Source organism: Callithrix jacchus, chromosome 7, assembly GCF_049354715.1.
Source record: "Callithrix jacchus isolate 240 chromosome 7, calJac240_pri, whole genome shotgun sequence".
Taxonomy (NCBI): Eukaryota; Metazoa; Chordata; class Mammalia; order Primates; family Cebidae; genus Callithrix; species Callithrix jacchus.
The window spans coordinates 133,308,209-133,320,740 of record NC_133508.1 but is presented as its reverse complement, the minus strand read 5'-3'; the positions used below and the strand labels follow the sequence as shown (position 1 = coordinate 133,320,740).

The 12,532-nt window shown below is 40.9% G+C and overlaps 1 long non-coding RNA gene across 1 annotated transcript in view; it reads right to left on the bottom strand.

Annotated features, from left to right (window-relative positions):
- LOC118143038 (uncharacterized) overlaps positions 1-11,887 on the bottom strand; it is a 36,216-nt gene extending 24,329 nt beyond the window's left edge. Inside the window, exon 1 of the long non-coding RNA XR_004727082.3 lies at positions 11,578-11,887. This is a non-coding gene — a long non-coding RNA (uncharacterized LOC118143038). The remainder of the gene's footprint in view (positions 1-11,577) is intronic.
- Positions 11,888-12,532: the final 645 nt, after the last annotated feature.

Genomic DNA, 12,532 nt, shown 5'->3' with positions numbered 1-12,532 from the left:
TATCCAACCTGTGCCTCCGTTTTCCCATATATAGAAGCAAAGCAATGCATCCAAGTAATTTCAGGTTTCCCACTAGCTGCATAGGAAGGTCATAGCTATTCATGAGTATAACTCATAATTCTTCCTAACCCTCAGAATAAAATCCCACTGCTAAGCAAAGACATTCCAAGACCATAGGAATGCTATGACCTCTGAGATCATTCATCCACCTGAATAAGACTGCTGAAGAACATTGGATGGGTGGAAAAGGAACATCCCAACGAGAAAAGAAGGAACTGAGCCAAGAGTTCCCTGGGCTCATCTTGGGACTGTGTCCATCTCAATGATGGAACCCAGGGCTGCTGCAGCCACTGTCTCTAACAGTGGTAAGTACCGTTATTCAAAGGCAGAGAGACTGCACCTTCGTTCCCCCTAGAACCATCGTTCTTCACAGATACGCAGAAAGTTCCTTCAGTGGCACAAGGTACAGTTCTATGCCACAGGTGTTTCTTTTAAGAAACACTTTTTTTAAGAAACATGTTTGAACATTTGAGCAGCCATGTACTCACCTCCTGGAGTCAGCTCTGATCATACCTGTCCATCATCTTCTGGCTCCCTCATTAGACCCTTCTCTCTGTGCTTCCATAATATTTTTCATACTACGCTATAGATACTGAGCTGTAAATGTTTGTCTTCCTGATAGATGATTTCCTTGAGAGGAGAGGGCTATGCTTTCTTTAATAAGGGCCGAACCAAGTTCCTGGCACATAGTAAGTGTTCAATACATTTCTAATGAATAAGTGAATGGGTGAGATTACAAAGGAGAAAAAGCACAGTTGTGCCCTTATAGCTAATAATCCAGTAAAGGTTGATAAGACTAGAAACCAAACATTTAGGAAAAAACAGAATATAAGATGTGACCAAATTCTATAGGAATTTAAATGAGGAAATAGTCTCAGAAGTGAAAAAAGCCTTTAAACAAGGTCATAAGTAGGGAATGACATCTAAGAAGAGTCAGGGCCGGCCAGGCGCGGTGGCTCAAGCCTGTAATCCTAGCACTTTGGGAGGCCGAGGCAAGTGGATCACGAGGTCAAGAGATCGAGACCATCCTGGTCAACATGGTGAAACCCCGTCTCTACTAAAAATACAAAATATTAGAAACAAAGAAGGACATTACATAACAATAAAAAGATCAATGCAACAATAGGAGTCAATGATCATAAATATATATGTACCCAATATAGGGGCACCCAGATATATAAGACAAGTTTTCAATGACTTATAAAGAGACTTGGACTCCCACACTAATAGCGGGCGACTGACACCACATTGTTAATATTCGATGGATCAACAAGATAGAAAATTAACAGAGACATTTATGATTTGAACTCAGACCTGCAACAAATAAACTCAGTGAATATTTACAGAATTCTTCACCCCAGGTCCACAGAACATACATTTTTTTTTAGTATCACATTACACCTATTTTGAAAGTGACCACATAAATGGAAGCAAATCACTCTTCAGCACTTGCACAGCATTTCACAGATTTAAATGAAATATTGGTTGGCTGTTTGTTTGTTATTTTCTTTCCTTATTCCTTCCTGTCTCCGCTGTTAAGCACAATCATCAGCATAAAAGAGGTTTTTAATACCTATTTCTAGATTGCATTCCAGCCTGGGCAATAGAGCAAGACTCCTGTTCTGTCTCCCCCTTTTCTCTTTCTCTTTCTTTCTTAAAAAAAATAATAATAATAATAATTAGCTGGGCATGGTGGCACGTGCCTATAATCCCAGCTACTCAGGAGGCTGAGGCAGGAGCATTGCCTGAACCCAAGTGGCGAAGGTTGTGGTGAGCCGAGATAGCACCATTGCACTCCAGCCCGGGTAACAAGAGCGAAACTCCATCTCAAAAAAAAAATTTTTTTTTTAAAAAAAGGAAGAGGCAGGGCCTCTGTAGTTTGTATAATAACCCTCAAAGCCCCTCTGACCTTGTCTCCTACCAAATCCCTGGCTCCCTCTCCAGCAGCAACAGCAGCCTCTTGCTATAATCTCCAACCCGCCGGCAAATCTCTGCCTCAGGGCCTTTGCACATGTTCCTCTGTCTGGAACACTCTTTCCCCAGCTGTTCACATGGCAAACTCCCTCACCACCATCACGTCTTTGCTTAAATGTTACCTGCTCAATGAGGCTTATTCTAACCACTCCATACTAAATTGCAACCCACAGACCCCCAAGCAATGTTGCCAAGTGTGCTTACCCTGCTCTGGGCTTTCCTGTTTGCTTTTTAATAACAGATCTTATCTAACATGCATTAAAGCCATTTGTAGACTAATTAATTAAAGTCCAGCCCAAGTTTTATTTCAAACTCGCCACGAGGAAAAAGGCTCCTGAGAACACCAGTTCCGAGGTTTCTCTCTTGTTCGACATGTTTCTAAAAGGAGGGAAAGTGGTTAGGTAACATTGTTAGACTAGGCACAATAAAGGAATGCCTGGTTAGAAGTTATTAGGCCTGTCACAAGACAGATGATTAGCTGAGCAGATAAATTTAACTTCCCAAAAGGGAATCTTAATCTCATTCAGGTCCAGTGATATAACTAGTGTATGTGACACTCAGAGCAGATCATTTTTTCTCTCTCTTGTTTATAACAGAGTTAGTTTTAGTAGTAATCACAAAATTAATAATAATAATGGCCAGAAAAGAATCAAAGACAGTGAAATTTTTCTTTAATTGAATTTCATGCTCAGAGCATGTTGATAATAAAATTTAACAATGGACAAAGAAAAAAGAAAATAAATGTTATAGCACAAAAAAGGAAACAAAGTAGCGGTTCAATAGTTTTCATCACATTCATGGGGAGGAAACCTTATGTCTACACACTGTTTGCCTCGGAATGTACAACACTGCCATTTCGTGTTAAATGCTCAGTTATTACATAATTAGATGAGACTTGTTTTAAAACAAATTTCTATTTTGGCATTCTTATTCAAAGTTAGTTATTTTCTGTGTGAACTAAAATTTTTAGTTTCCAAACAAAAATATGACCCTTCGCAATTCTCACTTTCATTTTTTTTTTAGTTGCAAACAAATAAACATACAGAATAATGGCAGTTATGTAGTGGCCGTATAGAAAGACAGAACTGAGCTGAGCACGGTGGCTCACGCCCGGAATCCCAGCACTTCCAGAGACCAAGGCGGGCTGATCACTATAGGTCAGGTGTTCAAGACCAGCCTGACCACCATGGAGAAACCCAGTCTCTACTAAAAATACAAAATTAGCCAGGTGTGGCGGCGCATGCCTATAATCCCAGCTACTCAGGAGACTGAGGCAGCATTGCTTGAACTTTGGAGATGGAGGTTGCAGTGAGCCAAGATCTCACCACTACACTCTAACCTGTGTGACAGAGTAAGACTCTGTCTCAAAAAAAAAAAAAAAAAAAGAATGATAGAATTGACATAGCCCAAGTTCAGTTTCTGTGTCTCTACAATCACTCTGCTATTGTGGTTTATGTCAAAACTGTTGTTTAAACTCAAGCACATATACTAACCCACAGATAGGAGACACGTTCTGTTCCTGAAGCAAGCACTAGCAACTGAATGTGTGTGTGATGTGTGAAGGGCAGTTGTGGAGGGAGGGACTTTAGGGCTTTTCGGAATTAATTTCCATTTCAAATAGAATGTTTATTAAAGTACAGATAATTTGAAGTTTGTGTGTATATTAAAATGTAACAGTAACCATAATGATTAAGACTTAGCCCAACAAAAGGAAAGGAAAGGTATTTTATCAATGAAGTTGTCACTGGTTCATGGTGGCAATGACAAGCAGACGGCTTTCTGTTGGTTGGTTGCTGTTTGGTAACTCCCTGCAGACAGCACAGTCCTCACCACTTGCACCCAGCTTGGGGTCCTCCAGTTGTCTCACCCTTGGTAGGCTTCTGCTATAATCTAACAGCATTTTCTTGAAACATTTTTTCAGAAATCTAACAATTCTGGCTCGGGATCATTTTCTTTCTCATATCACACATAGTTAATTATTTCACTGATTGTTTGACTCCTCCTTAAGGGCAGGAGTACCTGTCGATTTTACACACTGTGTTATCCCAAACACCTAGAACAGTGGCACATAGGATGTGCTCAGTGTTCGTTTGATTGAATTGAAAATTTCTCAACTAATGCTCAGCTATTGTTATGGAGAGAGTCTCATCTGCCTAAATTAACTATAGCTATCTCCAAAGAGCCATGCCAAAGGTCCAGCAAACTGCTTCCTTAGTGTTTAGCGTATCAGAGCTGAGAATCCTTGCCCCATCCCCACAAGCCCAATGTTCCTTCCAGAGTCCTGGGACTGTGTCAGCTGATTCTCCAAGTCTGTTCTGAGGACCCTAATTCAGAAGAATAATAATAGCTGTCTGGTAAGAGGAGGAAGAGGAGGAGATACTGTTATTAAATTATTTTAGGAAATTTTTGGTTAACAAAATTAAGGTAGATTTACTTGGTTACTTTTTTTCACTACAACAATTTTCAGGGTTTGTTTTATATTGTCATTCCATGTTGTATACTATGCAACATTTCCAACATTTATATGGCCCCAGTTCTGAGAATGTCTGTACTACAGTGGAGTAATTTCCTGACCTCCTAGCCCTGCACACTGTTAATCTGAACATGAATATGATAAAAGTGCCTGCCGCGTGGGGCTGCTGTGAGGAAGTGATACATTAACCCACCGACAGCCCATAGAACAGTCCCTGATGCTTGACCTAGTCATTCCGTGTTGGCCACTGTTTGTAGGATTTTGTATGTGGTTACTTTCATCGAAGAAACTCAGGTTAACTATAGCGTTTTTCTCATCTCACTTTGTAAATGGACAAACCAAGGCCAGATCTTTTTTTAAAGAGTTTGATTGATTGATTGATTGATTGATTGATTTAGAGACAGAGTCTAGCTCTATTGCCAGGCTGGAGTGCAGTGGCCCTATCTCAGCTTCCATTTTCCAGTTTCAAGCGATTCTCCTGCCTCAGCCTCCCGAGTAACCGGGATTACAGGCACGCACCATCACTCCCAGCTAATTTTTTGTATTTTTAGTAGAGATGGGGTTTCACCATGTTGGCCAGGATGGTCTCGATCTCTTGACCTTGTGATCCACCTGCCTCGGCCTCCCAAAGTGCTGGGATTACAGGCATGAGCCACCATGCCTGGCCTTAAAGAGTTTTAAAACAATGTGGCTCCTGTCTGTAATCCCAACACTTTAGGAGGCTGAGGTGGCAGTTAACCTTGAGCTCAGGAGTTCAAGACAAGCCTGGACAACATAACAAAACCCCATCTCTATGAAAAATACAAAAATTGTCCAGGCGTGGTGGCTCAAACCTGTTGTGGCAGCTCTTCGGGAGACCAAGGAGGTCAAGGCTGCAGTGAGTCAAGATCTCGCCACTGCATTCCAGCCTGAGCAACCAAGCAAAACCCTGTCAAAAACAAAAAACAACAACAACAAAACCCTGAATCTATTGTCAGGAGGATAACTATAAGAATTACTAATGCTATGAAATTGTAAGTATCCCACAAATTTAGCATAATACCTTAAAGTACTGTTTATTCCCATTACCCTGTATTCCCATTACCCCAGAGAAATGTGACAGAATGCCAGAATAATCAGGGTCCATCTTCTCTGGAAAACCAATGTTGCTTCAAGATTTTTGGTATTAAAAAGTTTAATTTAACTAGTATATAATTTAAACAACACATGCATATCCTTAAATGTAAATATTTCAGATTAGAATGCAAATCCTATGAAATTTAAATAAAACGTGAACATGTAGATAAATATTTTCTTCCTGCAGAAGCCACCTTGAGCACAGCCCCAGAGCCCTTGAGCTATCTGTCCCCCTCCTCTGACATGATGGGTAATCTGATGGAAGCTCTGAGAGACACTGCCTAGAATTGAGCCCTATGTGTAAACGAAGCAAGGAGGAAAGAACATGTGCTATCAAATATGATTCATGATTCAAATATATTTTAATATCTTATTCTTTTCACACTCTGAGAAACCATTCTGATAATGTGATTGTTTTGTAAAAGAGTGTGTCTTCGGATAATATAAAGATTTTATAGCTATTGCACAGTTTTAATAAGCAAAAGACTTGCTGGGTTGAACTGGGTTCAACCCATACCACTGTACAATTTAATTCAACACAATATTCCTCTGTTTAAAGTGCATGTAATTGCCAATTTATACAGTCACCAAGACCAAAGGTTTGCTAAATAGAGTTCTGCAAACATAGTATGGAATGCTTTATCCCCAAGTACCATAAACCGAGAATGAATGAAACTAATCATTCATCAATCATGTATCTAATTCATTTCAAGGGCTTCTTTCAACTGTACAATTACCCAATGAATAAATTCAAATCCACCTGTGTTAGCATTTCTCTAGATCTTATCACCATAAGTTTTAAAAATCCTTAGAAACTCAAGGAAATGTGTAAAATGAAATTGACATTATCTTAAACAGTATTAGATTGTTATTCCCTCTTCTTTCATAAAGATTTTCTTTATGGAGAGTTATTCTTAAATAGCACTGATATTTCTGAAAGTTTCCCCAAGTGCTCCATTCTTAAAGAAATTTTTATTTAAAGGATGAACAATACGTAACACTGCTTGGTGTGTGTATGTTTCAGTGAAAGGCATTACACTGTAAAAACTCATTCTACAACTTTTTTCCCTCTAAATTGTAATTTTTAGGATGTAGTAAATATATTACTATGTATAAATAGATCTAATTCTACTAACTGGAAAAAACACTCAACACTCATGATAGAGGTTGTTTCTAGGGACCTAGGGAGGGGAATGAGGCTTGGAATGGCACAAAAAAAGCATGTGAACTTTATATATAATGTGTTCTTTATTTTATTAAATATTGAAGTAAATCTGACAAAATGGCAACAATATTAAGGATTTGAAAATATAGTCTTATTTTCTCACTCTAGTAAACAAACAAAAATTTTCCTTTTATATGTAAATAACTTTTTAAATTTCACCAAGAAAATTTCTTTAAAATTCACAAAGAAAGATTGCTGTTGGCTGTTTAATGTCTTCTTTGCTCCTTACTCTGCTTTGGGGGGGCTATGGCCCCTCGTGCTCATCGGCACAGCAGCATGGATCCAGTTAGCTTTGGTGCCTCATCAGAAAGAAACCTGCGTTGCACACTGATGTATATCTTAGCAGGCTCTCCAGGCACTCTGTTCTATCCTCTGCATCCTTTCAGCCCATGCAACCCCTCCTTAGTCACCCTGGGAGGACGATGATCTTTTTGAAACTCATGACTATGGACACACACTTTCTGACATTATCCAGTACTCTCTGTGGGCTCTTGATCAACAATTGACCTTGAATAAGCTCTTTCCCTGGGAAGTGTGAAACTCCAATGTAAAAGCAAGAAATCCATGTTCACAAGATGGCAAAGCCCCTGATTCTGTGTGCTTCTTCCCTCCATTCATTCAGTAACTCTTTAAGACCGTGCTCTATGGTAGGCACTGTCCTAGATGCAGGGGATATAGCGAAAAGATGAAGATCTGTCCTTGGAGTTTCCCCCCTTATTGGGGAGTTGGTAGATAGGCAATGGACAAATTAAGTAAGTAATTATCTGGTATATGAGAAGGTGGAGAATGCTATGGAAAGTAATCACAGATACAAAGCACTAGGGGTGGGTGGTGGAGGAAGGCATCACTGCAAAGGCAACATGTGGGCATGTTGAAGGAAAAAGAAGTTGTGATCCATGTGTATATCTAGGGATAAAAACATTGCAGGCAGAAGAAAAAGCAAGAGCAATGGCCCTGAGGTAGGAGTATGCATGGAATTCTCAAAAAACGGCTCCCATGTGTATGAGGAATGCAAGGGAATGGCTAGAGAGATACTCAATTGCAAAGTTTGCTCTTCCCGCCATGTGAGTGCTACTCAAAGTGTAGTTATCTAAGGGCAGCATTGGTCTCACCTGAGAATATGTTAGAAATCCAGATTGTTGTGTATCAGCCCAGACCTACTGTAACAGAATCTCTGGGGTGGTTTTTTGTTTTGAGATAGAGTTTCGCTCTTGTTGCCCAGGCTGGAGTGCAATGGCACAATCTTGGCTCACTGCAACCTCCGCCTCCTGGGTTCAAGCGATTCTCCTGCCTCAGCCTCTCGAGTAGCTGGGATTACAGGCACACCTCACCACACCCGGCTAATTTTTGAGAAACCACAACAGTGTTTCTCCTTGTTGGTCAGGCTGATCTCAAACTTCCATCCTCAGGTGATCCACCGACCTTGGCCTCCCAACGTGCTGGGATTACAGGAGTGAGCCACCGCACCTGGCCCAGAATCTCTGGGGGTGTTTTAATTCTCCACCTGATTCTTATTCATGCTAAACTTCTCCAACACTCCTAATAATAAAAAGAAAAAAGCATCAATTTTTGGCTTCAAAAATCCTAAGATGAAAATGTAATTCTGTCCCTTACTAATACTCTTAATACTGGATTCATTGCACAATTCTTCCAGGCCTCAGCTTCCTTGTCTATAAAGCAGACAAATCCACGCCTGCTCATTTTAACCAAGAGTTCCTTTAAAAAATGTAAATATCAAATGTGATGGCAGATGTTAAAGGAATGTGGTGACTGTAAATCTTTTGACAAATGTGGGGTTTTATTATGATGTACATAAGCCCCAAGCCCATCTACCCTGAGGCATTTGTACTTTTCTGTACCCGCTGCCCTCAGTCCCCACCCCCTCATCCCCCACAACTACCGGCAATGCTACTGGGCTGGTAAAGACTTGCCCATGGAAAGCTCACAGTGAGTCTGATCTGATTTTGTTCAATTTGGCACAGAGCCTTGGCATTGGAGACTGCAGCTGGTGAAGTGCTGCCATGATGTATGTGATACCTGTCCTCGCTTTGGCAGGCCAGACCCTGGCCACCGAGCATTTCAGACTAGGATAATGGCACAACAGAGAGGCTTGCGACACTTAGCCTAGAACACTTCCATCATTCTTTCTATCCCAAAGTATTTGTTATGTTTTAGGCAAACAGTACACGTTTGCTTGGTGTGTGCAGTGAAGAGGACACCGGGTTTGGAGTCAAAAGAAAGGGGTTCCAGCCCCGAGTTCACTAGAGGACCCAGAGAGCTCATAGTACCATTCTGAGCTGGCCCTTGCTATCTACTTCCCAAGGGGGTGGGAGTTACCTAAAATAACATACGTGAAAGCTCTTTGTAAAAAGTAAAGCACCATGTAAGAGAGTAGGACATTGTTATCATAATCCACTTCCTCAGTAGGTCAGTCACTCAATAAACAGCCGACAAATATTTACTGAGACCACAAAGTACCTGGCTCTGTGCCAGGCTCTGGGACACAGCAGTAAATGACAGAATAAATCCACACGGTGTGTGGCGCTTATATTCTAATAGAAGAACAGAGAAAACAAACAGCAGCCACAGTAAAACATGTAGTCTGTCCAATGGTAGTAAGTGCTTTAGAGAACAAGAAACGAGAGGAAGCTGGGTTGTAGGAGGAAGGGGATTATAAGGTCAGAGAGGGTAGCTAGGAAAGGCATTGCCGAGAAGGTGCAGGAAGGGATCGAGTCTGCCTCAGTGTTGCAAGCTCAAATCATGCTCAGAACATATTGAGACCAGTTCTAGGCCTGTTTGGTCTTCATATACCCATGATCCAGAATACTTGCAGAATTTTCCTTATTTCTAGTCTTTTGTACCATATTTGGGATAATTAGCTGAATATCATCAGTGCCATGGATAATTCATGCAAAGGCACAAACCCAAGCCATATGAATGGCCTATTTGATTTTTTTTTTTTTTTACTGAGGCTTCTGGGACAGTGGCTGTTGAATAAATGCCTCTTCTACCAACCCCAGAATCCAGTGATGTTTCACCAGCATGAAGATGGGAACCACATGCTATACTTATAGACTAAACTTCATGTCCTTATTTTTATTGTTAACATTACTGTTTTGATTCTATCATTCGCTCCTATTTGCTGAGCATCTACTATAGGCTTAGTATTTAGCAGCTATAATGAGAAAAGGAATTATTTTTTTTAAAAATGACTATAGCACTCTCACACTGTAGAGGGACAGGATGCATATTTAGATATCTAGGTGAATTTTTCGTTTCTGCAAAGGTGGGCTCCAGAGCCCAGTGTGAAATGGGAGTATCGAGTAAGCTATGTAATCAAGTAAGAGAATGTTTTTATTTTCCAGTGGCAGATGTGGGGTTTGGGGTTCAGGGAACCTGGAAATAGGAGGATCTAAGCGAAGGTGATGGGGACTATGGGAGCAGGTCCCAAGAAATGGAGGGCAGCCAGATTTGAAAGAACAGGAGAGTAATGAGAATTCCCTGGGGCCAGAATGGGCAAGAAGTTTAAGAACAGTAGAAATTCACATTTTACTTTAAATGTGTTTTCTGTTCCATGCTGTAGCTCTCCTCCATCATCAAAACCCTCAGTAAAACCTGCTGTATACCACCTTCCTATTGTCTTCAGGGCACGAAGGAGAATGGAGCTAGATCTGCAACAGAAGCTACAGAAAACAAGATGGCCATTCAGGTCCCGGGAGAAGCCAGAGTTGAACACAAGAGAAGCACCCACCACACCCACCCACAGAGAATCCCAGGGACTAAAGTCATTTTGTGTTTGCCTTCAACTTAAGATAGGTCCCAGAGAACTGGAGGATATGGGGACCAGGATGCCTCATTGCACAACTCCAAGAGGCACATTACAGCCAGTGTACAGGAGGGCACGACACTCAAGTTACATACACATCATCTCATTTAATCTTCACAACTCTCCTGGAAGAAAGGCATTATTATCCTTGTCTTACAGATAAAGAAACTGAGACTCCAATAATATGTCATATGTCACAGTCATTGTATGTCTAACCATTAGGGGGAATCAGTGTTCAGACTCAGTTCATTCCAACCTCAAAATCCACTCCAATCCACCTATTTCTATGAAGTAGTGAATGCAAGAGGGCCCCCCACATACAGTACCTCCCACAGTCCCTTCCATCTTCTCTAAGATCCTCACGTTCTAGGTTCCCCACACCTCAATCTCCATATCTGCCCCTAGAAAATGGAAACATTCTCTTAGTCGATTTTATGACATATTCAATACTTCCATTTCACAGTAGGTTCTGGAGTCCAACTTGCAGAAATAAATGTAGCTCTGCGACTTCAGAACTATACTGCTCCACCTAAATTCAGGCAGCAAGAACCGACAGTGACTTAAAAGGACCCCAAAATCCAGTAATTTTGAAACACCACATCATAGCTACGCAAAAACTTTGCCTGTTTTTTATCCAGACCTATGTGCATGCAAATATATACATATAGGTCTGGATAAAAAACAGGCAAAGTTAGGCAGAAGCGTAGAGGAGTTCATAAGTGAAGGGAAATTACGGCACATGAGATACTCTGCTTGCTTCTTTCTGCCTTAGTCTCAAATCCAAATCCCACTCCATTTAAAATACGTAACTCGGTTTTCTAAGACAACTCCAAAAGATCATTGTAATCTCCTGTTTCCCTTTCCCCTATGAAAGCTGCAAATGCAATCCATTTAAAACATTACCAAGGCTGTAGACTGACTGTAGCCAATCAACTCTCAGCACCAGAGGAGTCCTGAAATCAAGTCTTATTTCCCTGGAGCTTTTCCACCTTCTCCATTATCTTCTCTCCCCAGTAACGTCCTCAATATCTTCCATTCTGCTTGCAGTCAGCACGTGAGCTCCAGGCATCCAATACCAGCCTTCTCAACATTTTCATTTTCATGTTTACCTCTTCATTTCCATTCAGTCCTTCGACCCCTCTCTATGTGACTCAGCTTTCAATCAGGACAAATGTTTCTTTGCTCCTTTGATGCTGTGAGTCCAGTAGAAATCAGGTGGCTGCAAACAAGTGTTCTATGGCTTGTCACTCTGGCCAAGAAATGAATAATTTAGACTTGTGACAAGCTGATTCGGTAAGATAAATCAAATCCCACCATGGGCCAGAGCACTCACTTTGAAGGACTCCCTGTCATTGGTTCCAGAGAAGCTTGTCCAGGCTTTAGTCATGATCTAAAAGATTCTACATCAAGCAAAGACAGAGGATGCTATTAGTGGTAACTGAGAAGGTGGACACATCCTTCCTCTTGCGAGGCTAGCTAAGTTATTCTTAGGCCACCCAAATAAAAGTACCAGATCTTATATAAGCCCTGATGCCTGTTCTCTGGAGGAAAATCTGTTTTTGATAGTTCAAGTTTCCCCATTTAAAATTTGCAACATACAAACAAGTAAGAGGAGAAGAAAAGAATGCTTTTCTTTTCACACAATGCTGTTAACAATCTAGTTATTTCTCTGCTATAATAATCCAAGCCATGATGTGCCTCACAGACCATGGTGGCATTACTGCAGGGATCCTCACCTTTATCACCTGCACAGATCTTTTCTATTTTATTTCAAGTTGACAGACAAGTCATCGTATCACTTATTTAAAGAAGTGGCATAATGAAGGATACATGAGGTGCTTTGGAAGCTGAAAGAGTT